This window comes from Moschus berezovskii, chromosome 14 (assembly GCF_049115385.1).
Source record: "Moschus berezovskii isolate FMDL1 chromosome 14, NW_MosBer_1.0, whole genome shotgun sequence".
NCBI classification, from domain to species: domain Eukaryota; kingdom Metazoa; phylum Chordata; class Mammalia; order Artiodactyla; family Moschidae; genus Moschus; species Moschus berezovskii.
Genome location: NC_142473.1, coordinates 54,484,088 through 54,507,613, shown reverse-complemented (window position 1 = coordinate 54,507,613; position 23,526 = coordinate 54,484,088). Strand labels below are relative to the sequence as shown.

General features: G+C 41.1%; 2 pseudogenes; both read left to right on the top strand.

The window, feature by feature from the left end:
• Nucleotides 1-4,709: 4,709 nt before the first annotated feature.
• Nucleotides 4,710-5,291, top strand: LOC129554009 (RNA polymerase II subunit A C-terminal domain phosphatase SSU72 like protein 3 pseudogene; annotated as a pseudogene).
• Nucleotides 5,292-22,041: 16,750 nt separating this feature from the next.
• On the top strand, nucleotides 22,042-22,618 carry LOC129554008 (RNA polymerase II subunit A C-terminal domain phosphatase SSU72 like protein 3 pseudogene; annotated as a pseudogene).
• Nucleotides 22,619-23,526: the final 908 nt, after the last annotated feature.

Sequence of the window (23,526 nt, the reverse complement as noted above, 5' to 3'; positions counted from 1 at the left end):
CATTGCAGGCAGATTTTTTACCAGCTGAGCCACAAGGGAAATCCAAGAATATTGAAGTGGGTAGCCTAACCCTTCTCCAGCAGATCTTCCTAACCCAGGAATCGAACCAGGTCTCCTGCATTGCAGGTGGATTCCTTACCAACTGAGTTATCAGGGAAGTCCTCTTTTCTTCCATGTTAAAGCTGGACAAGCACAGGTCTCAAAGCCTGTGGAGTACAGCCCAACAGGACACGCTGTTGATTGTGCTGATGCTTATACAAACCTATACATGTGAAAAAAGTGCCTAGAACCACTCCCTTGAAGTAAGTGCATGTAAAAATTTTGACATCTAAACAAAATATGTGGATTTTATTAATGTCATTTTTTTGTTCAGATATTCTACTGCAATTATGCAAGATGTTACTCTTGGGTGAAATTAGGTGAATTGTATGAGGGGCTACTCTTTATATTGTTTTTTACAGCTACCTATGATTCTGCAGTTATTTTAGACATTATTATCAAGCTGTATTGATGGGAACAGTATGGGATTGGCATAAAAACAGGCAAATCAATGGAGCAGAAGGGAGCCCAGAAATAAATGTTTACACATCTGGTTAACTATGGTCAAGAATGCTCAACAGAGAAAGATAGTCTCTTTAACAAATAGTATTAGGAAAACTGGGTAATCAGGAGAAAAATGAAATCGGACTCCCATCATACATCACACACATACACACAAAAGCCTCTCAAAATGGATTAAAGACCTAAACTCAGACCCAAAGCCATTAAACTCCTAAAGGAAAAAATTTCTTGAGTTGTCTTGGCAATAATTTTTGATGTATGACACAAAAGCACAGACAACAAAAACAAAAATCAATAAGTGAGACTACATCTAACTCAAATGCTTTGCACAGCAAAAGGAACAATTTATGAAATAAATAAAAGTATGGAATGAGAGAATATATTTGCAGAACATATATCTTGTAAGGATTATTATCCAAAATATATATGTAGGGAACTCATACAATTCCATAGCAAAAATATCCAAATTGCCTGATTTAAAAATGGACAGAGGTATAAATCAAACATATTTCAATAAAATGAAATTTTTAAAAAGGGTAGAGAAACTGAATAGATATTTTTCCAAACAACGCATACAAATAATCAAAAGGAACATGAAAAATTCCCAGCATCACAAAGCATCAGGGAATGAAAATCAAGACCAAAATTATTAATCATTTCACACTTGTTTTTTCATTTTATAAAAAAGAAAAGAGAGAGCTATTTTATAGAAATAGGCTGTTTTATAAATAAGAGAAGAGAGAGCAAGCTTGTGGAGGAGGTGGAAAAAAGGGAAACATTGTACACTGTTTGTTGGTAGAAATGTAAATTGGTTCAGCTACTGTGTAAACAGTACTAAATTTCCTCAAAAAATTAAAAACAGAACTATTACACGATCCAGCAAATCCACATCTGGATGTCTATTAAAAGTAATTGTAATCAGGATCTTGAAGAGATGTCTGCACTGTCATGTTCATTGCAACATTATCTACAAGATGGAAACAATGTAATTATCCATGTACCAGTGAATAGATAAAGAGATGTAGTATCACACACACACATCTAGGTGGAATATTTATCCATGAGAAAGAATAAAATTTTACCATTTGCCAAAACATAAATAGACCTCAAGGACACCATGCTAAGTGGAATAAGCTAGTCATAGGAGGACTAACACTGCAGGATTCCACTTACATGAAGTGTCTATAAATAGCCAAACTCATAGAAGCAGAAAGTAGAATGGTGGTTGCCAGGCACTGGGGAGAGAGGGAAATGGGGAATTGCTGTTCAGTGGGCTATAGACTCAGTCATGCAAGATGAAAAGGTTCTGAGAGATCTCTTGAACAACATCGTGCTTAGAGTTAACGATGCTGTCAGTCAGTCAGTTCAGCCGCTCAGTCGTGTCCGACTCTCCGCGACCCCATGAATCACAGCACGTCAGGCCTCCCTGTCCATCACCAACTCCCGGAGTACACTCAAACTCATGTCCACAGAGTCGGTGATGCCATCCAGCCATCTCATTCTCCATCGTCCCCTTCTCCTCCCGCCCCCAACCTTTCCCAGCATCAGAGTCTTTTCCAGTGAGTCAACTCATTGCATGAGGTAGCCAAAGTATTGCAGTTTCAGCTTTAGCATCAGTCCCTCCAATGAACATCCAGGATTGATCTCCTTTAGAATGGACTGGTTGGATCTCCTTGCAGTATAAGGGACTCTCAAGAGTCTCTGTGTATTTAAAATTCTAAGATGATAGATTTCATGTTTCGTGTGTGTGTGTGTTTTATCACAATAAAGAAAAACTCAACTGTGTGTTGTCTACAAGAAATTTATCTTAACTGTAAAGAATCAGATGGATTAAAAATAATATGATGGAGTAAGACATACCTTGCAAATACTAAACAAAAGAAAGCTGAAGTAGTGCTATTAACTTGAGATAAAGCATATCTCAGAACAGTGAAAATTTTCAGGGGGAAAGAAGTGCATTATGAAGGATAGAATTACTGATTCTCCAAGAAGACACAACAACTGAAGTGTGTATGTGCCTGACAGTAGAGGTCAAATTATGTGAGCCGAAACCAAATAGAACTGCATGGAGATAGAGACAAATCTGCTATGTAGTTGGAAACTTTATCACCCTTCTTTCAGTACTGATAGATCTGTGCCAGCAGAAAATCCATAAAGATATAGTTCATATAACAAAACTATGAACCAACATGTTCTAATAGACATTTGTGGAGTACTATCTTCAATCACAGCAGAACAAACATCATTTTCAAGTTCACCTAGAATATTCACTGGACTAGACTTCATTCTACAAGTTGGATTTAGAAGAGGTAGAGGAATCAGAGGTCAAATTGCCAACATCCACTAGATCATAGAAAAAGCAAGGAAATTCCGAAAAAAACTCTACTTCTGCTTCATTGACTATACTAAAGCCTTTGACTGTGTGGATTACAATAACTTTGAAATATTCTTGAAGAGATGAGAATACCAGACCACCTTGCTTGCCTCCTGAGAAACAACTGGACATGGAACAACAGACTGATTCAAAATTGGGAAAAGTGTAAGTCAAGACTGTATATTGTTACCCTGCTTATTTAACTTATATGCAGAGTACCTCATACGGAACGCTGGGTTGGATGACTCACAAGCTGAAATCAAGATTGCTGGGAGAAATACCAACAACCTCAGATATTCATCACTTTAAAGGCAGAAAGTGAAGAAGAAAGTGAAGAAGAGCCTCTTGATGAGGGTGAAAGTGGAGAGTGAAAGAGCTGGCTTAAAATTCAACATTCAAAAAACTAAGATTATGGCATCTGGTCCCATCACTTCATGGCAAATAGATGGGGAAAAAGTGGAAACAATGTCAGATTTAATTTTCCTGGGCTCCAAAATCACTGCAGACAGTGACTACAGCCATGAAATTAGAAGATGCTTGCTCCTTGGAAGGAAAGCTATGACAAACCTAGACAGCATATTAAAAAGCAGAGACATTACTTTGCCAACAAACATCTGTACAGTCAAAGCTATGGTTTTTCCAGTATTCATGTAAGGATATGAGAGTTGAACTATAAAGAAGGCTGAGTGCTGAAGAATTGATGTTTTCAAATTGTGGTGTTGGAGAAGACTCTTGAGAGTCCCTTGGACAGCCAGGAGATCAAACCAGTCAATCCTAAAAAAAATTAGTCCTGAATATTCATTGGAAAGACTGATGCTGAAGCTGAAGCTCCAATACTTTGGCCACCTGATATGAACAGCTGACTCATTGGAAAAGACCCTGATGTTTGGAAAGATTAAGGGCAAGAGGAGAAGGGGGCAACAGAGGATGAAATGTTAGATAGCATCACAGACTCAATGGACATGAATCTGAGGAAACTCCAGGAGTTGGTGAATGACAGGGGAGCCTAGTGTGCTGCAGTTGGTGAGGTCCCAAAGAGTTGGACATGACTTTGAGACTGAACAACAGCACACATTATTTGATTAATCAATTATGCAAATAGATATAAGAAAAGTAATTAAAAGTTTTATATTCTTAGTATGGAGTGCTCAGAGTAGTGCATGAAAGTGGTAAAGGGCACTGAGTCTGACCTACTCTCTCTAGAATCATTATGAATTGAAAAAAAGTCAATGGACAAAATTCAGTCTTCTTGTAACTTGTGAAAAATTACAAGACATCTGCAGAAGTCTATTTGAGATTACAAAACGCTCTGTGATGGGTGTGGGGATAGGCACACCTTGAGGTAGAGGATGGGTGATTTAATCACTGGTTGTTTTGGTGATTGGATTGGGTTCTCTCTTCAGCACCCAATATCCAAACCCAATCACTCAAGACTAAAACATGGCCTGAGGGGGCCCCTGAGTTTCTGTGGATATGTTCCCTTTGTGAATATTATTGAGCTTTACACTTAGGATATGTGCACACACATATGCATAATTCAATAAAGTTTACGCTGAGAAAACAAAACAAAAACCCAGTCACTCAAGATTTAACCCAATCACCAGTTAAAAATTCTCCATCCAACCTGGGAAGGTGACTCTATATAATCAGGGTTTGTTCTTTGACACTAACTCTAGTTGGAAGAGCTGGACCCACACCCTCATCTCCCAGGCTTCAGAGTCCCCTCTGACCCTGAAGTCCATCTGTCTGACTGGAGTCCCAAGTGGCCACCATCATGCCCTCCTTCCCACTCAGCGTGGCTGTGGTCTGTATGAGCAACATGAGCAGGAGCATGGAAGCCCACAACTTCCTCAAGAAGAAAGGATTCAATGTCAGGTCTTTTGGAGTGGGATCCTGTGTGACACTGCCAGGACTGGCACCCAACCTCCCTGTGGTCTATGATTTCTCCACCACGTATGAGCAGATGAACAGGGACCTTCTCCTCAAAGACCAGGTACACTATAGCAGCAATCGGGTGTTACATATGCTGGGAAGAAATGAGAGAATCAAGCCTCGTCCAGAATGATCTCAAGAATGCAGAGATCCCTTTGATGTCATCCTCACCTGTGCTGAGAGTTTATAAAATGGTGGTGAAAGATCTGTGTGATAGAGAACAGAAGACCTGGCAGCCTGTGCATGTGATCAACTTGGAAATAAAGGACACGCTGAAGGCAGTCAGCCTGGTGCTTCGATCATCTGTGAACTCTGCCAGGGTCTCCAGCAGGCTGATGACATGCAAAGCAGTCTGGCCGAGCTGCTCCAGGAAGCAAAGCAAAAAACAGGAAGGAGCTTTCTGCACACTATCTGCTTCTACTGAAGATCTTGGCTGGTTTCAGCTTCTTTGTTGGTAAGAATTTGTGCCTGGACTTTTGGGCTAGTGGGTATTTTCTTTGAGAAGAGCCTTCAAAGTCCTTTTTGCTAAAAGCCATCTGTATGATATTTTTCAGGTACACCCCTCCCAGGGAAGGAATTGGAGAAAAAAATCTTTGAATGTAAAGGGAACATGGACTACCACTAGACACACCAAAACCCTTCCAGTTTGAGGGACAATGGTGAGGGTACTTGGGAGGAAAAATTCGGTGACACATGATTCTTCAAGGAAATTAACTACGAGGACTCCATTTTCCCTATGAACAAAGCAAGGGTAATTATGGAGTTCTGGAGGAGTAAAGTGTTGGATTTTCCAGTCAGAAAAACAAATAAAACTTGTCAAGTCCATCATTTTTCTTGAAAACAATTTCCTTTTGCCTTTTTGGTGTGCTATATAAGTATGAATTTTTTTTTTTTTTTTAGTGAGCTAGATGGGTTTATATTGAATGTTTGAACTTAGAAATATTGTTATTTATAGATCGTATGATTTTACTAATGCTAACTCTCATAGAAACTCAGGCTAGATATTGGGCAGCATTTATTACTAAAATCCTGACTTGATATGTTCAATGAAATAGCTCATTAAATTAAATAAAATGAAATAAAAATCTCTGATTTAAAAAAATGTGTCTTATCATTTGTGATAGAAAATGTATCTTACAAAGTGAGCCCTTCAGTTACTTATTGTTCAAGTCACATGAATTCCATGGAGAAAAGCAATCTTTCCTGAAGAAAATTTTCTTCAAGCTTAAAACATTCATTTGAGTATTGCTCTTCTTGGAAAGGGGACTCTCACTTTTGGGAAGTAAAACATTTTTGGTTCTGATCAGTGACACCAAGGCCTGTTTGACTTATGGAAGAAAATAAAGAAGAGGTAAAGGCTTCCCTTTGGAGAAGGCAATGGCAACCCACTCCAGTGGGTTGGACTGAGGAGGAGGAGCCTGGTAGGCTGCAGTCCATGGGGTTGGAAGAGTCGGACACGACTGAGCGACTTCACTTTCACTTTTCACTTTCATGCATTGGAGAAGGAAATGGCAACCCACTCCAGTGTTCTTGCCTGGAGAATCCCAGGGATGGAGGAGCCTGGTGGGCCGCCGTCTGTGGGGTCACACAGAGTTGGACACAACTGAAGCGACTTAGCAGCAGCAGCAGCAGCAGCAGCAAGGGCTTCCCTTATGGCTCAGTTGGTAAAGAATCTGCCTGTGGTGCAGGACACCTGGGTTCAATCACTGGCTTGGGAAGATCCCCTGGAAGAGAAATGGCAACCCATTCCGGTATTCTTGCCTGGAAAATCCCGTGAACAGAGGAATCTGTCGAGATACAGTCCATGGGTCACAAGAGTTGGACACAGCTTAGCAACTAAACCACCACCACCATGTGGCATAAATGATTTAGATAACTTGCTATGTCAGCGTGTAGATGCCAACTTTGTTTACAAACTGGAAGCAGGATGGAGCTAGGGTGGACCTGGAGGGACCAGGTAGTACAGTAATTCCCAAGGAGAAGACTGCACTGAGGAGTAAGGTGGTGGCTCTGGACAGGTGGAGTGGATGTAGGGTCAGAGACAGGTTTGGAGATGAAATACATAAGTGCTGAAGAGGAGAGAGAGGAATTTAGGAGCACTCTGTTTTCTGTCTTTCACCACAGGTGATCACGTGTATGCATCTGCACATGGTAATACTGGTGGTAGGCACATGAGGGTTTCTTTCCTGGTGAATTCATTGGGCTTTATGATTAGTCTTTCTGCTGCTTCTGGGTACTCAGGGTCAGGATTGGTGACTGGAGGGGATGATCTGTTGAGGCTATCATTTCACATGATGGGAACACCAAATTGAAGTAAGTTTTTAGGTAGTGTTGGAAGTTTTTCTGAAGATAGAGATATTTTGTCCAGTCAGTTATTTTTGCCAGAAAATCTCCTTTGAGGAAGATTTGATGTCTTTCTAATTAAGTTCCTGTCCACTGGGGCAAACCAAGGCAGATATGACAGAGGATTAAAGTGTTGCAGGTGCTGAAATAGAATAATTATAGTGATGAATTACAAAATATAAAGTGTATATAAAATAGATAATGAATAAGGACCTACTCTAGCACTCTATTCAACTCTGTAATGAACTATATGGGAAAAAAATCTAGAAAATAGTGGATGCTCCAGTGTCTCAGTGGTAGAGAATCCGCCTGTGACACAGGAGCCCCAGGAGACATGGATTCAATCCCTGGGTTGGGAAAATCCCCTGGAGGAGGGTGTGGCAACCCACTCCAGTATTTTTGCCTGGAGAATCCCATGGACAGAGGAGCCTGGTGGGCTACAGTCTATGGGTTCGCAAAGAGTTGGACATGACTGAGCATAAGCATGAGCATAAGTGATTTAGTTTGTTGTACAGTAGAATCTAACACAACATTGTAAATCAGCTCTATATAGTCGTATAGAAATTAAAAATATAATACATTTCCTTAAAAAACAAAATATAAGGTATATGTGAATAAATTATAAGGAATGGGACTAGATTAAATAGATTGTGGAACATTGTTTTTCTAAGAGTCTTTATAGGTCAGAAAAATATAAAAAAGATTGGAAAGTTAGAACTGTAATTCTGGTGAATTGACCGTTTGTGTTTTGATTGAGTGGTAGATTTCTCAATGGAACTGTAAAAGTTTATGCCTCTTGTAGAGTTAGAAAAATGCGGTTGAGGGACTTCCCTGGCAGTCCAGTGGATGGGACTTCACCATCCAAAGTAGGGGGTGTAAGTTGCTTCCCTGGCTAGGGAGCTATTTCCCATGCCTCAAAGCCAAAGAACCAAAAAATAAAGCAGAAGCAATGTTTTAACAAATTCAGTGAATACTTACATAAATGTTCCTCATCAAATAATTCTTAAAAAAAATAATGCAATTGAAGAAGACAGTTAAACCCTGAGTGTTGTGGATATTGAGTGGGTAATGTTTTGGTTGCTGGAGTTGCTAAGAGTAGGTGAGTAAAATGTCATCTGGGAGGCTGCCTGGGCCCACGTTTCCTCTGGAATTGCTGTAGCACCTGGGCTTCCTTGTGTGAAAAGTCTGAAACAGATGAGTGGGGTGATCAGAGCCCAGAGATCATTTTCGTGGAGCTGTAGCTATTACCTACACAGCCCTGGTGTGAGTGCTTCCCTCAAGGGCTCTCAAGACAGAGAATAAAGGGCCCAAATCCCACCATGCAATGAGCTAAATTTCATCCCAGTTGAAAGTATAACCTGAAGACTCAGTTTAAGGGCAATGAGTGAATTAGACATCTGTGAATGGGAATGGTTTAAGGATCAAGGTAAGGGCTGGGCAGTAGTTACGTTTCAGGTTAGCAAGGGGAGTCAGGACACTTGAAAGCTGTAAATGCGTGTGTAATGATAGTGACCAGAGGCACAAATCTGGTTATTTGTTTATTTATTTAATTCATCCATTTTTGGCTGTGTGGGGTCTTTGTTGCTGTGTGTGGGCTTTCTCTAGTTTTGGCATGCGAGTGATACTCTCTAGTTGTGGCATGAGGGATTTTCATTGCAGAGGCTTCTCTTGTTGTGGAGTACAGGATTTTGATGTATGGTATTCAGTTGTTGCATCACTTGAGCTCAGTAGTTGAGGCTCCTGGGCCCTAGAGTGCAATGCAGCCTCAGAAATTATGCACAGGTTTAGTTACTCCAAGGCATGTGGAATCTTCCCAGACCAGGGACTGAACCCTTGTCCCTTGCATTGACAGGTGGATTCTTAACTACTGGACCACCAGGGAAGTCCTGATCTGGTTATTTATAGCAGAACTTGAGGGTGAGTTCTGGGAATGAAGGTGGGAGTATATGATCCATCTGATGTTCCTGAAATTTTGTAAATAGACACCTTCCAAAAATAATGTTTGTGTGTGCTAAGTCCTTCAGTCATGTCTGACTCTTTGTGGCCTCATGGACCATAGCCCACCAGGCTCCTCTGTCCATGGGATTCTCCAGGCAAGGATACTTGAGTGGGTTGTCATTTCCTTCTCCAGGGGATCTTTCCAACCCAGGGATTGAACCAATCTCTTACATCTCCTGCATTGGCAGGCAGGTTCTTTACCACTAGAGCTACCTGGGTGCACCAAAACCCCAGTGCCCAATTAGCTTAGGGAGTTACAGCCATACACCAAAAAATAGCAGATACCCTAATAACTCTGATCTTCCCTGTATCTCAGATGATAGAGAATCTTCCTGCAATGCAGGAGACCCAGGTTCGATTCCTGAGTTGGGAAGATCCTCTGGAGAACGGAATGGCAATCTACTCCAGTATTCTTGCCTGGAGAATCCCATGGACAGAGGAACCTGGCAGGCCACAGTCCATGGGGTCGCAAAGAGTCAGACACGACTGAACGACTAATACTACACTACTACTAACTCTACCCTGTCTAAGAAATCAGATATTGACTCGGACTGCAGATATGTCATGGCAAATAGGAGAAGAGTCCCAAGAATGATTGAAGTATTTGCTGGGGTTCCCAAAGCAGGGGATGGAAAGAGACCTTTAGACTTTCTTAAGCAGATGTGAGAGGAAAGCGGGGAGGAGGCATTTGAAGAGGATTTCTAGGAGGAATCTAGGAGGAACATGTATTAGACCAAAGTTGCTCTATCAGGAGAGCAAACTGCCAAATACCCTGGATTTCATAGCTTTGGTCTTTCCATGAAATTAAAAACAAAACAGACACAGAGATTCCTTTTTTCCCTTTTCTCCAAACACATGACCATCATTAGCACTACCATCTCCTGTGTTTCAAGCCTGTCTGTGTAGAAATGTGACTTTCAGCTTCTTCATCCTCACTGAGCAGACTTATGCTCTAGAGATTTTCCATCAGGGCCAGTGACTGGGCTCCCTTGAACAGTAACTCTAACAGTAGAACAATTTCTTTCATCGCTGTGAGCATGGAAATAGGGGCTGCTTTTTCTCACCTCAAAGTAAAAACAGAGGCAGAAGAGAGGTAACCTGATATGGAAGATACAGTGTTCAAGAGCTTAAGATATAACTTAGTACTGAGATAGATATTCCCAGATATGCCTTCCCCTGAGAGAATCAACATTCATCTCCAAGTTTCTAAAATCTCCAGCTTAAAATTTGCTTCTCTCTCAAACTGAAGCCCCTAGGATACTGGAATTTTCCCATTTTTTCAGCCTCCCCAGATTGTAATGTGGTGCTTGAAAATAGTTAATGTTCCAAGTATACTTGCTGAATGTTTGCACTGATTAATGAATGAAAGTACACTAACATATACAGGGTAAAAATTTCCACTTCTAGAATAACCTTTTAAATATAATGGTTTTGCATGCCAAGCAGTCCCCCCCCCGCCAATTTCACTCATCTCTAAACTTTGTTCCCTAAGATGTGAGCAGGAGTGCCTCACTCTGAGCACACAGGGCTCATCAATGACACCAGAAATAAACTCTTACATATATGGTCATCTACAGTCAATGGGGAAAAGATAGTCTCTATAATAAATGGTATTGGGAAAAACCGGATAATTAGGAGAAAAATTAAATTGTGCTGTTATCTTACATCTCTCAAAAAAATCCCCTCAAAATGGATAAAGACCTAATCATCAAACCCAAATCATTAAACTCCTAAGAGAAAACAGGGAAACAACTCCTTGAGTTGGTTGTGGCATTGAGTTTAATGTACGGTACTAAAAACACAAAAAGCAAAAATCATTGAGTGACATTACATCAATGCAAATGCTCTACACAGCAAAATGGAAAACTCAAAGCATGGAATGAGAGAAATTTTTTTGCAGGAGATATATCTTTTGAGAGGTTATTATTTAAAATATGTAGGGAAATCATACAACTCAATAGCAAAAAAAAAAAAAAAATCCAAACCACCTGATATAAAAAATGGGCATAGGAGCTGACTATACATTTTTCCAAAGAAGAGATACAAATGGTCAACAGGTACATGTAAAGGTTCTCCACATCACTAACCGTCAGAGAATGGAATTGAAAACCACAATCATTACTCACTTCACACTTGCTTAAATGGTTATTTAATAAAAAAGAAAGAGCAAGCCTTGGTGAAGATGTGGGAAAAAGGGAAACATTGTGTGCCTCTGTTGGAAATGTAAACTGGTTCAATCACTGTGGAGAACAATCTAGAAGTTCCTTAAAAAATTAAAAATAGAACCACTACATGATCCAGCAAACCCACTCTGGATGTTTATCCAAAGTGATTGAAAATAAGATCTTGAAGAGATGTCTGTACTGTCATGTTCATTGCAACATTATCCACAATAGTCATATCAGTTCAGTTCAGTTCAGTTCAGTCGCTCAGTCGTGTCCGACTCTCCGCGACCCCATGAATCACAGCACCCCAGGCCTCCCTGTCCATCACCAACTCCCGGAGTACACCCAAACTCATGTCCACAGAGTCGGTGATGGCATCCAGCCATCTCATTCTCTGTCGTCCCCTTCTCCTCCCGCCCCCAACCTTTCCTAGCATCAGAGTCTTTTCCAGTGAGTCAACTCGCCACATGAGGTGGCCAAAGTATTGCAGTTTCAGCTTTAGCATCAGTCTCTCCAATGAACATCCAGGATTGATCTCCTTTAGAATGGACTGGTTGGATCTCCTTGCAGTATAAGGGACTCTCAAGAGTCTTCTCCAACACCACAGTTCAAAAGCATCGATTCTTCGGCGATCAGCTTTCTTCACAGTCCAGCTCTCACATCCATACATGACCACGGGAAAAACAATAGTCATATACTGGAATATTATTCATCCACGAGAAGTAAGAAAATTCCACCATTTACAAAAACACGAATAGATACCATGCCAGTCATAGGAGTACTAATGGGACTTCCCTGGTTCCTCAGTTGGTAAAGAATCCACTTGCAATGCAAGAGACTCCAGTTTGATTCCTAGGTTGGGAAGATCTGCTGGAGAAGGGATAGGCTACCCACTCCAGTATTCTTGGGCTTCCCAGGTGGCTCAGACAGTAAAGAATCCCCTCTCAATGTGGGAGACCTGGGTTTGATCCCTGGGTTGGGAAGATCCCCTGGAAGAAGGCATGGCAACCCACTCTAGTATTCTTGCCTGAAAAATCTCTATGGACAGAGATTCTTGTATTCTAGTATTCTTGCCTGAAGAATCTCTATGGACAGTTGTAGTCCATGGGGTTGCAAAGAGTTGGACATGACTGAATGACTAAGAACACACACATAGGAGTACTAATACTGTATGATTCCACTTATATGAGGTGTCTAAATAGTCATAATATTTCTAAACTCATAGAAGCAAAAAGTAGAATGGAAGTTGCCAGGCACTAGGGAGAGAGGAAAGTGGGGAACTGCTGTTGAGTGGGTTATAGTTTCAGTCATACAAGATGAAAAATTCCTAGAGATCTGCTGAAAAACATTGTTCCTATAGTTAATGACATTCCACTGTGTATTTAAAGATTTTTAAGAAGGTAGATCTCATGTTATGTGTTTTTTTCTTACTATAATAAAGAAAAACCCAATTATTTGTTGTCTACAAGAAAACCTATCATGACAGTAAAGAACCAGATGGGTTAAATATAAAATGATGGTATAATATATACCTTGCAAACACTAAACAAAAGAAAGCAGAAATAACCCTATTAACTTGAGAAAAACTTACTTTAGAACACGGGAAATTATCAGGAATAAAGGTGCATTATACAATATAATGATAGAATGGTCAATTCTAAAGAAGATGCAATAATTGAAATGCATTCAATATATGCCCCTGACAACAGAAGGTCAAAATATGTGAGCCAAAACCAAAGAAAACTGCATGAAGAAAAAGACAAATCCATTATTATAGTTGGAGGCATTATCACCTTTCTTTCACTAATTGATAGATCAGGCAGGCAGAAAATCCATGAAGATTCAGTTGACAGGATAAAACTATGAACTAAGTTGATCTAGCAGACATTTTTGGAATACTCTTTTTAATCATAGCAGAACAAAGACTATTTTTAAGCTTACAGAGAATATTCACCAGGCTGTACATCATTCTGGGCTAACATACCTTAACATATTTTAAAAATATCGCTCTTATATATTCTCAGACCAGAAATAAATAACAGAAAGATAGTGTGAAAATATCTAAATACCTAGAGATTAAGCAACATACTTCCAAATAACATGTGGGTTAAAAAGTCTTAGAATATTTTTCATATAGGGGAGACTCCTGAGGATAAAAAAATTTAACTTGTTGCTGACTAGGTAGAATATGTATGAAGGATTAAGGAAATACACATCATCAATATTAGTATCATTTATGTATTATATTACACTGAATTAAATGAAAATTTGTTAAATGAAGACATCAGTGATAATGATTTGTTTCTCCTATGGCTCAAAGTATGTGATCACAGTGCCTATGGCAATGCTTAGCCATCAAAAATGATTAATCTTGAGTAAAATAATTCTGACTAGGCTGGGAGGTTGGAGATCAGTGACACTGTTCTTACCGCATCAGTGTAAGAGCCCCAGAAATAAGCCTGTTGTCCAACAAAGTCAAGTTTTCAGTTACCTAGCTCAGTGAGGGGAACTGCCCACTAGAGAAACACTGGGGTGTGTGAACAAACAAATTAAAAGGTAGAGTTATAAGACTTAGAATTGGTTTCTGAAAAGCCTGTGTATTTATAGCAAAACACATGTTTTTTTGAAGGTGGATTACACCATCCTTTGTCTTGAAAAAAATCTACAAGTATACTTTTATAATTCATTGGATATAAACTTATTTCTAACTTAAGTTCATGAATGCATTCAGGATGAGTAGATAAAATTGCTTTCAAAAAATATACAAAAAGAATTAGCATTTTTTCCCTCAACAAGCATAAACGTGGATTTTTGGTGATTAAGCAGCAAATGGAATGATACTCTAGGCTGGCGAACAAAATAAAATGTGTCACAAATGTCAAGTGTTCTACAAATTGTGCCTGAACATTTTCATATGCTCTAGAAAAAATGAAGACTCATATACATATAACTCTAAAACATGACTCTTAAAACTACTCTACTGATAAAGTGAAAAAGGGGAAGTGGTCAATCTTTACTGGGAAAGATTGAAGGCAAGTGAGAAGAGGGTGGCAGAGGATGAGATGTTAGATATCATCACTGACTCAATGGACATGAATCTGACCAAACTCTGGGAGACAGTGAAAGATAGGGGAGCCTGGTGTGCTGCAGTCCATGTGGAACCAAGGAGTCAGACAAGACTTAACAACGGAACAAAAACAGCAACAAATCTAAAAATTTGTAAATAAAAAGAGTGACTCAGCAAATATTAATGGATGCTTATAAGTTACCAGAACTAAGCTAAGGTCTGGAGATGGAGAAATAATATTATATTCCCTTCTCTTTGGGAGTCCATACAATAGAGTAGACAAATTCTAAGCCATTAAAGTGCATTATGATCAATTATATAGACAACAATATGTAACACTGCAGAAAAAAAGACAGTCGCTTCACCCAGCTGGGAGTAGGAGGAGTTGTCCTACAGGAGCTGATTCCTGTGCTGAATATTGACTAGTAGCAAAATTTTACCAGGCCAAAGGGATTGGGAATAGCAAGTAGGCAGTTTGAGAAGTAGAAGAGGTTGGCAAGAGATGGTCTGTAAGAGATAAGCAGGGAGACCCAGGAAAGGCCTTGGATCTGAAGGAGTTCAGGCCATTCCCAAATAGGTTCCTTTGGACTATTGATTATTTTGAGTGAAAGTGCTTGAAATACCAATTTCCTTGGTGGCCCAAGCAGTAAAGAATCCACCTGCAATGCAGTGAGACCTGGGTTCAATCCCTGGGTCAGAAAGATACCCTGGAGAAGGGAATGACTACCCACTCCAGTATTCTTGCCTGGAGAATTCCGTGGACAGAGGAGCCTGGCAGGCTACAGTCCAGAGGGTTGTAAAGTTGGACATGACTGAGCGACTAACACAGCAGAGGCAAGGGGGTTCTCTGACCTATCATTTTCTACCTAAAAGCAGACCATACAGTTTCCAATGAGAAAGGTGGCCTCCCTGTAGCAGAAAAAGAAGAACATCCTTATCTCCAGAGTCAATCCTAAAGGAAATCAGTCCTGAACATTCATTGGAAGGACTGATGCTGAAGCTGAAACTCTAATACTTTGGCCACCTGATGTGAAGAACTGACTCATTGGTAAAGACCCTGTGCTGGGAAAGATTGAAGGCAGGAGGAGAAGGGGACAACAGGGGAGGAGATGGTTGGATGGCATCACCGACTCAATGGGCATGAGTTTGAGCATGCTCCAGGAATTGGAGATGAACAGGGAAGCCTGGCATGCTGCAGTCCATGGGGTCACAAAGAGTCGGACATGACTGAGGGACTGAACTGAACTGAATCTCCAGAGTCTGGGAAGCAATGCTCAAATGGGTCTGAAAAAATGAGTTTGCTAAAATAACCCTTATCTCTCCTCATTCCTTCCTCCTCCAATGTTCTCTAGTCACTTCCCCCCAACTTATTGTGCCTTGCCCAAAGCCCTGAGTCTTGCCGTTTCTTCACAGATTTATCATTTCTTTGTCTAAGCTTTTTCCTTTTGTTGCTCTGGTCACTTATTCAATGCTACATTCTCTTGTGAAGATCCTCATGTACATAAAAATTTTTAATAAATATTGTACACTTTCCCATCTGCTTACCTCCTTCCTGTTAGTTTAATGCTTATGCTCAGCCAGAGACCCTTAGAAGGAGAGGAGAATTTTTCCTCCCCCACACTTTACACACTAGAGATTTAGACATTAACCTCATGTTCATAGGTGGCTGTTTGAGAGTATGAAGAAGGAGGATGCCATAATCTGACTGTAGATTTAGAAAGTAAATTATGTTGACTTTGACCATCAGGATTTTGGTATGTGGACTCAGATGCAAAGTATCTACAATCTAATTTTGGACACTGGCAGTGTCACCAATGTGTCAAAACTTAGACATTTGATCAGTTCCTGCTGTCACATTTCCTATTACAAAAAGAGATACTCAAGTAAATGGGAGTTAGTACAAAACTGATTCCAAATTTTTGTTAAAAAGAACACATGTAATATTTCCATTGGTTAAGATTAGAAAAAAGCTCACTTAATTAATCAATTAAAATTTTTACTGATTGAGTATTATGGGAGGGATATTATGCTAGGAACTAAGTAACACTGAAGCAAAAGCACTTACAATCACTACCTTACAGATATTTCAATCCATTGAAGAAGAAAAATGAACTTCTTCATGTTCTTGAACTTCCAGATGTTCAAGCTGGTTTTAGAAAAGGCAGAGGAACCAGAGATCAAATTGCCAACATCTGCTGGGTCATTGAAAAAGCAAGAGAGTTCCAGAAAAACATCTACTTCTGCTTTATTGACTATGCCAAAGCCTTTGACTGTGTGGATCACAGCAAACTGTGGAAAATTCTGGAAGAGATGGGAATACCAGATCACCTGACCTGTCTCTTGAGAAACCTGTATGCAGGTCAGGAAGCAACAGTTAGAACTGGACATGGAACAACAGACTTGGTCCAAATAGGAAAAGGAGTACGTCAAGACTGTATATTGTCACCTTGCTTATTTAACTTATATGCAGAGTACGTCATGAGAAACGCTGGGCTGGATGAAGCACAAACTGGAATCAAGATTGCCGGGAGAAATATCAATAACCTCAGATATGCAGATGACACCACCCTTATGACAGAAAGTGAAGAAGAGCTAAAAAGCCTCTTGCTGAAAGTGAAAGAGGAGAGTGAAAAAGTTGGCTTAAAGCTCAACATTCAGAAAACTAAGATCATGGCATCTGGTCCCATCACTTCATGGCAAATGGAGAAACAGTGGCAACAGTGGCAGACTTCATTTTTGGGGGCTCCAAAATTACTGCAGATGGGAACTGCAGCCATGAAATTAAAAGACACTTACTCCTTGAAAGAAAAGTTATGACCAACCTAGACAGCATATTCAAAAGCAGAGACATTACTTTGCCAATGAAGGTCCGTCTATTCAAGGCTATGGTTTTTCCAGTAGTCATGTATGGATGTGAGAGTTGGACTAGAAAACTGAGCACTGAAGAATTGATGCTTTTGAACTGCAGTGTTGGAGAAGACTCTTGAGAGTAACTTGGACTGCAAGGAGATCCAACCAGTCCATCCTAAAGGAAATCAGTCCTGAATATTCCTTGGAAGGACTGATATTGAAGCTGAAACTCCAATACTTTGGCCAAAGAGCTGACTCATTTGTAAAGACCCTGATGCTGGGAAAGATTGAAGGCAGGAAGAGAAGGGGACAACAGAGGATGAAATGGTTGGGTGGCATCACCGACTCAATGGGCATGAGTTTGAGTAAACTCTGGGAGTTGGTGTTGGGCAGGGAGGCCTAGCGTGCTGCAGTCCATGGTGTCACAAAGAGTCAGACATGACTGAGCAACTGAAGTGAACTGAAGAAGAAAGATGACAACCAGATTATCATCCAAGAGTATGCATTTTCAATAGTTGATTAATAAAAGCATCTAATTTAAAGTAAAGGTGTCTTCACTGCTATATTTAAAATGGATAACCAACAAGGATCTACTGTATAGCGCAGGGATGTCTGGTCAATGTTATGTGGCAGTCTGGATGGGATGGGATCTGGGGCTGAACAGATACCTGTGTATATTTGGCTGAGTCCCTTCACTGTTCACCTTAAACTATCACAACATTGTTAATGGACTATACTCCAATGCAAAATATAAAGTTAATAAAAAACCAAAGAAAAGATGTCTCTTCTTTGTGATACAAGATGAATACTACAAAGTAGTATTGTACTACTACAGGGAGAAAAGCACTATTTCCTCATAAGAATTTTCTGCATGTTTAAAAAATTCATTGTTTTGAGTAGTGTTCTCCTCAGTAAGTATATTTTCATTACTGGAAAGTGAAACTACTTGGTTCTGATTAGCAGTGGAACCAAGGCCTGTGTGACTTAAGGGAGAAAATAAAGGAGAGGGAGTTGACATGGTTGAATTTAATCAGGTAACTTGCTATGCTAGAAATTAGATGTCAACTTTCTTGCAGTTTCCCTGGTGGCTTCCCTATTTCCCCAGCATCTTCCCTGGTGGCTCAGCTGGTAAAGAATCTGCCTGCAATGCTGGAGACCTGGGTTCAATCCCTGGGTTGGGAAGATCCCCTGGAGAAGGAAATGGCTACCCACTCCAGCATTCTGGCCTGGAGAATTTCACAAACTATATAGTCCATGGGGTTGCAAAGAGTCAGACCCGACTAAGTGACTTTCACTTTCACTTTTCTTGCAGTCTGCTGCCTCCTCTAGAGTTTTGCGTTTTGGCTACAAGTCAGTTTTGCTGACTTTTGACCATGTTTGCCAGGCTTCTTCATTTTACCTCCAACCACTTTTGTCATCCACCTCTGCAGACAGGCTGGCCTAATGGGGGCTTCCTGCCACAGCCTTTCCTTGGCTCAGCCCACCTGGACCGGCCAGGCTCCACTGTGGAGGAAGAAAGGGATGTGGTTCTGACCGCCTCCTCTTGCCTAACAGTTCAATTCCCTCAAGCAACAGTCAAGGAGATGAAGGACCAGTTCAGGAATGGCAAAGCAGACCCTGGAGGCAGCCCAGAGCACCTTTCTTCATCGCCACTGCCTCCTCCTCCCCCTTCATGTCTAGATGTCGACTTTCCACAGAGTGTAGGCAGGATGGCATAAGGGTGGACCTGGAGGTGGATGAACTAGTACCGGAATTCCTGAGGATAAGAGTGGACTGAGGAGGAGGGTGGTAGCTCTGAACAGGAGGAGCAGGTGTGGGGTCAGAGAGAGATGTTGGAGTCAAAGTGACAGGGCTTGCTGAAGAGAAGAGAAGGAGGAATTAAGGCAAACTCTCAGTTTTCTGTCTTTTGCAACCAGTGACCAAGTGTACCATCAGTATGTAGCAGTGCTGGTTGTAGGAAGGTGAGGGTTTTCTTTCCTGGTAGCAGTGGGCTTTAAGATCAGTCTCTCAGCTGATGGTGAGCAAGAGTCAGGATCAGGAATGGAGAGGGGATAGGAGAGCCTGTTGAGATGATTGTTTCCCATGATAGGAACACAAAATTGAAGCAGGGAGTGTTAGGAGCCCTTGGAAAGAGAGAGAAATGTCTTGGCCAGGTGATCTTATTGTCCCAGAGAAATCACGTGGAAGGAAGTGCGGAAATTTTAATTGAATTACTGTCTGTAGAGGTATGGAGGAGGCAAGCATGATAACAGGTGTAAAAGGTGCAAAGTGCTGCTGGTGTGCCAAAGGAGTGACAGCAGTGATGCCACTCAACATAGAAAGTGTCCAAGGGAAAGTTAAAGGGAATGGAACTGGATGGAATAGATGGTAGGGCATGGTTTGTCTAAGATCCCATAGGATTGAAAAAAATATGCAAAAGTTTGAAAGGTTGGAAACTGAATGTTGGTGAATGTCTTGCTTCAGATTTTGACCTAGTAAGAGAGATCTGGATGGAATATGGAAGTTGCTGTTTCTGGGGAGGATGGAGACAAAGGTATTTGGGGTAAAAGTGACAACACTGAATATTCTTGGTGTTGAATGGGTGATTTGGTGCTTGCAGGGTTTGCTAAGATTAAGAACAGTGTCTAGTGACTTCACATCAAGAATTGTCAGAAGAATAGGGACTTTCTCATTGAGGTTATTCCAAAAAGAAGATAATTTTCAGGGCAAGTGATTTTGTCTCTAGGGTTGACTTTGAAATATTGGAAAGATGTAGTCATAGGAAGAAAGAGAAAGATGTTGAGAACATTCAAAAAGTATGGACTCTAAGGGAAAAATATTTTCATAAAAGGGAAAATACCTTCCAGGTTAGCTCAAGGTGAAAAATCAGAGATGGTGCCCAGTTAAACAGTGGTCAGAGCTGTCAGAGAATTAAGGGATCCCCAGCATGTAAGGTCTCCCTTACCAGCACTGTAGACATCAGGAAGGCTTATGTGCTGTGCTGTTTAGTTGCTCAGTCATATCAGATTCTTTGAAATCCCAGGGACTGTAGCCCGCCAGGCTCCTCTGTCCATGGGGATTCTCCAGGCGAGAGTACTGGAGTGGGTTGCCATACCCGCCTCCAGGGTATCTTCCCAACCTAGGGGTTGAACCCAGGTCTCCCTCATTGCAGGCGGATTCTTTACCATCTGAGCCACCAAAGAAGCCCAGGAAGGCTTGTGGAGTGACACAATAGCATTTCTATAGTACTAAAAGCCAAACTTTTGATTTTGATACTCATGGGACATTGAGCAAGCCCCTTCTGAGGCTCAGAGATAAACACAAGGAAACACAAATTAGATCAGTTTCCTTCATAGGATGTGACAGTAGAGATATCTTATGAAGACATATGATTTCTCAATTCTGTTGAAACATGATTCATGATTATGAACCGGCTGTGAGATCTTGCTTCCCTCCTTCCTCCCCACCTCTCCCACTGCCCAAGATGTTTTAGGTCACAGGCACTGACTCTTAAAAAAATCCATTTTCACACCAAAATTGAGACCTGACTGTCTTTTCAGTTATGCCTGTCCCTTTCTCTAACCTGGCTTTTCTTTTCAACATTCCATCTCCCTTCTCAAGGTAGTATTTGAACAACTTCCCAGGGGCTAACAATGTCTAGTCAAGTTTCTGAAACCTCTGCATTCAGTCAAATGCTCTCAATTTTTGGTGCACATCACAAAATCTAAAGGGCTATGTACACTATAGATGTCTGGGCTTCACAGCCAGGAGTTCTGATTTGATGGTCTGGGGTCCCAATACCCAATTTAAACAAGTTCCGTGTAGACGCTGATGCTGTGGGTCTGGGGATCACACTTTGAGAACACTTGGGTGGTTATTGATATAGGACTCCCTGCAATGTAAGAATCACTGCAATGAACAGACTCATTGGAACATTTAATCCATGGCTCTGTGAAGAGGTCTTTGTCCTGGGCCATTTTCAAGCGACATCATTCTGTCTCTTGGTGGTCAGTGTCTGGATCCCAAGTTTGAAGTCTGTATCATTTGCTTGATTGACTGTGATCAAATGGAGAAAAATAAGGAATAGCCAACTATCCTGAGTATGGAGTACTCAGAAGAGCTGCTCTAGGAGACATGATAAAGGAGGCAGAGTCCTCCCAGAACTATGGGTGTCTTCCTAGGAATGAACGCAACTGTGCTACTGGAGTATGAAATGTACATGAAAATCTGAGGAACAACCATTGCAATTCTTTGTATCATTGAAAGAATGGGATAGGGAAATGCAAAGACCTTTTCCACATGTATGTCCTCAGGTCACTGGAAGGACCAGTGAGAAGATTTGAGTAGTCTAGTTGTTTTGTCTAACACCAATCCTAGCCTCATTCACACAGCCATGGACAGGTTTAATCAGAGCTAGCAAAATACTGGGGGGTGGGGAGAGGGAGGTTGGGTAGTGGTGGTGGTAGATCCATCCTTGCAGTCTGGTTTTGGTGATTTAATCACTGGATTGCTCTGATGACCGCATTAGCTCTGGTCAGAATCCACTATGGAAATCCAATCACTCAAGAGTAAAGCTAATTAACAATCAAAATTTCTCCTCCCACTGAGGGGAGGTGCTTCCAAATAAACCCATGCTCAGTTCTTTGACACTAACACTCCTTGGAAGAGCTGGACCCAGCCAGCCATTGAAGACCAACCCCAAATGTGGTCTTTAGAGTCCCCTCAGCTCCTGTAGTCCACCCGTCTGGCTGGAGTCCCAAGTGGCCACCATCATGCCCTTGTATCCACTCAGTGTGCCTGTGGGCTGCATGAACAACATGAACAGGAGCATGGAGGCCCACTGCATCCTCAGGAGGAAAGGATTCTGAGTCAGGTCCTTCGGAGCTGGATCCGAGTCAGGCTCCTGGGAGTCACACGCCGCTGCCCCAAGGTTTACGATTTCTCTACCACGTATGATCAGATATGCAAGGACCTTGTGTGCAAAGATGGAGAATGCTATAACCGAAATGGTATCTTACACATTTTGGGAAAAAAGGACAGAATCACCCAGAAAGATTTCAAGAGTGCAGAGTTCACTTTGATATCATCTTCGCCTGTAAGGAAAGTGTCTACAACAGGGTGGTGGAGGGGTTGTGGGTCCAAGAGCAGGAGACTTGTTAGCCTGTGCACATGATCAACGTGGACATGGACGACAACACGGAGGACGCCACCCTTGGGTCTTTTCTCATCTGTGAGCTCTGCGAACGCCTCCAGCAGGCAGAAAACCTGGTGGACTCTCTGGTCGAGGTGCTCCTGGCAGTGGAGAGGATAGCTGGAGAGAGTTTTCTGCACATGGTCTGCTTCTACTGAGGATCTTGGCTGGTTTCAGCTTCTTTGAGGGTAAGAACTTGGTCCTGGACAGTTGGACTAGGTGGTATTTTCTGTAGGAAGAGCTTCAAAGGTTTTTGTGTTAAAGTCATCTGTATGGTATATTTCAGGTACGCCCCACCCAGAGAAGGAATTGGAGGAAGAAATCTTTTCCTGATAATGGAACGTGAACCCCCTGAAGGCATCTAAACTCTTCCTTTGTTGGAGACAGTGGTGTGGATACTGACCTGAAAGGAACACATTGTGCTCACCTGGCTCTGCAAGGAAGTTAACCTGGAGGACTCCACTGTCCACATCAAGAGACCCAGCTTATATGGAACAAGTTAAAGGATATTCAGGAAAGAAAAACAAACAATTCCCAACCACTATCTATTCCATCACCTTCAAGCAATTTTCTGCTACCATTTTTTTTGTATTTTGTATCAGTATAAAAGGGTTTTTCTTTCTAGTGAGATAGGATTATTTTGAATGTTTGAACTTTAGAAATTTTTTTCAGGATGTATGTATTTTTAGTAATTGTAACTTTCATAAAATCTCAATGTTTATAATGGGCAGCATTTATTACTAACATACCATCATGATCTATTCAATGGCTTATGAAATGAAATAAAAGTCTCTAATTTTAAAAAAGGTGTCTTCTCCCTTTTGATAGAGGCTGAGTCTTACAAACAGAACCCCTTCGTTTATTATTGTTCAAGCTGAATGAATCACATAGAATAAAACATTCTTTCCTCATGAGATTTTTTTGTCATGCATATAATGTTCATTGTTGATTGAGTATTGGGCACCTCCGAAAGTGGATCCTCACTATTGGGAAGTGAAACATTTTTGGTTTTGACCAGAAGTGGCACCAAAGCCCTTGTGACTTACAGGAGAAAATAAAGGAGAGG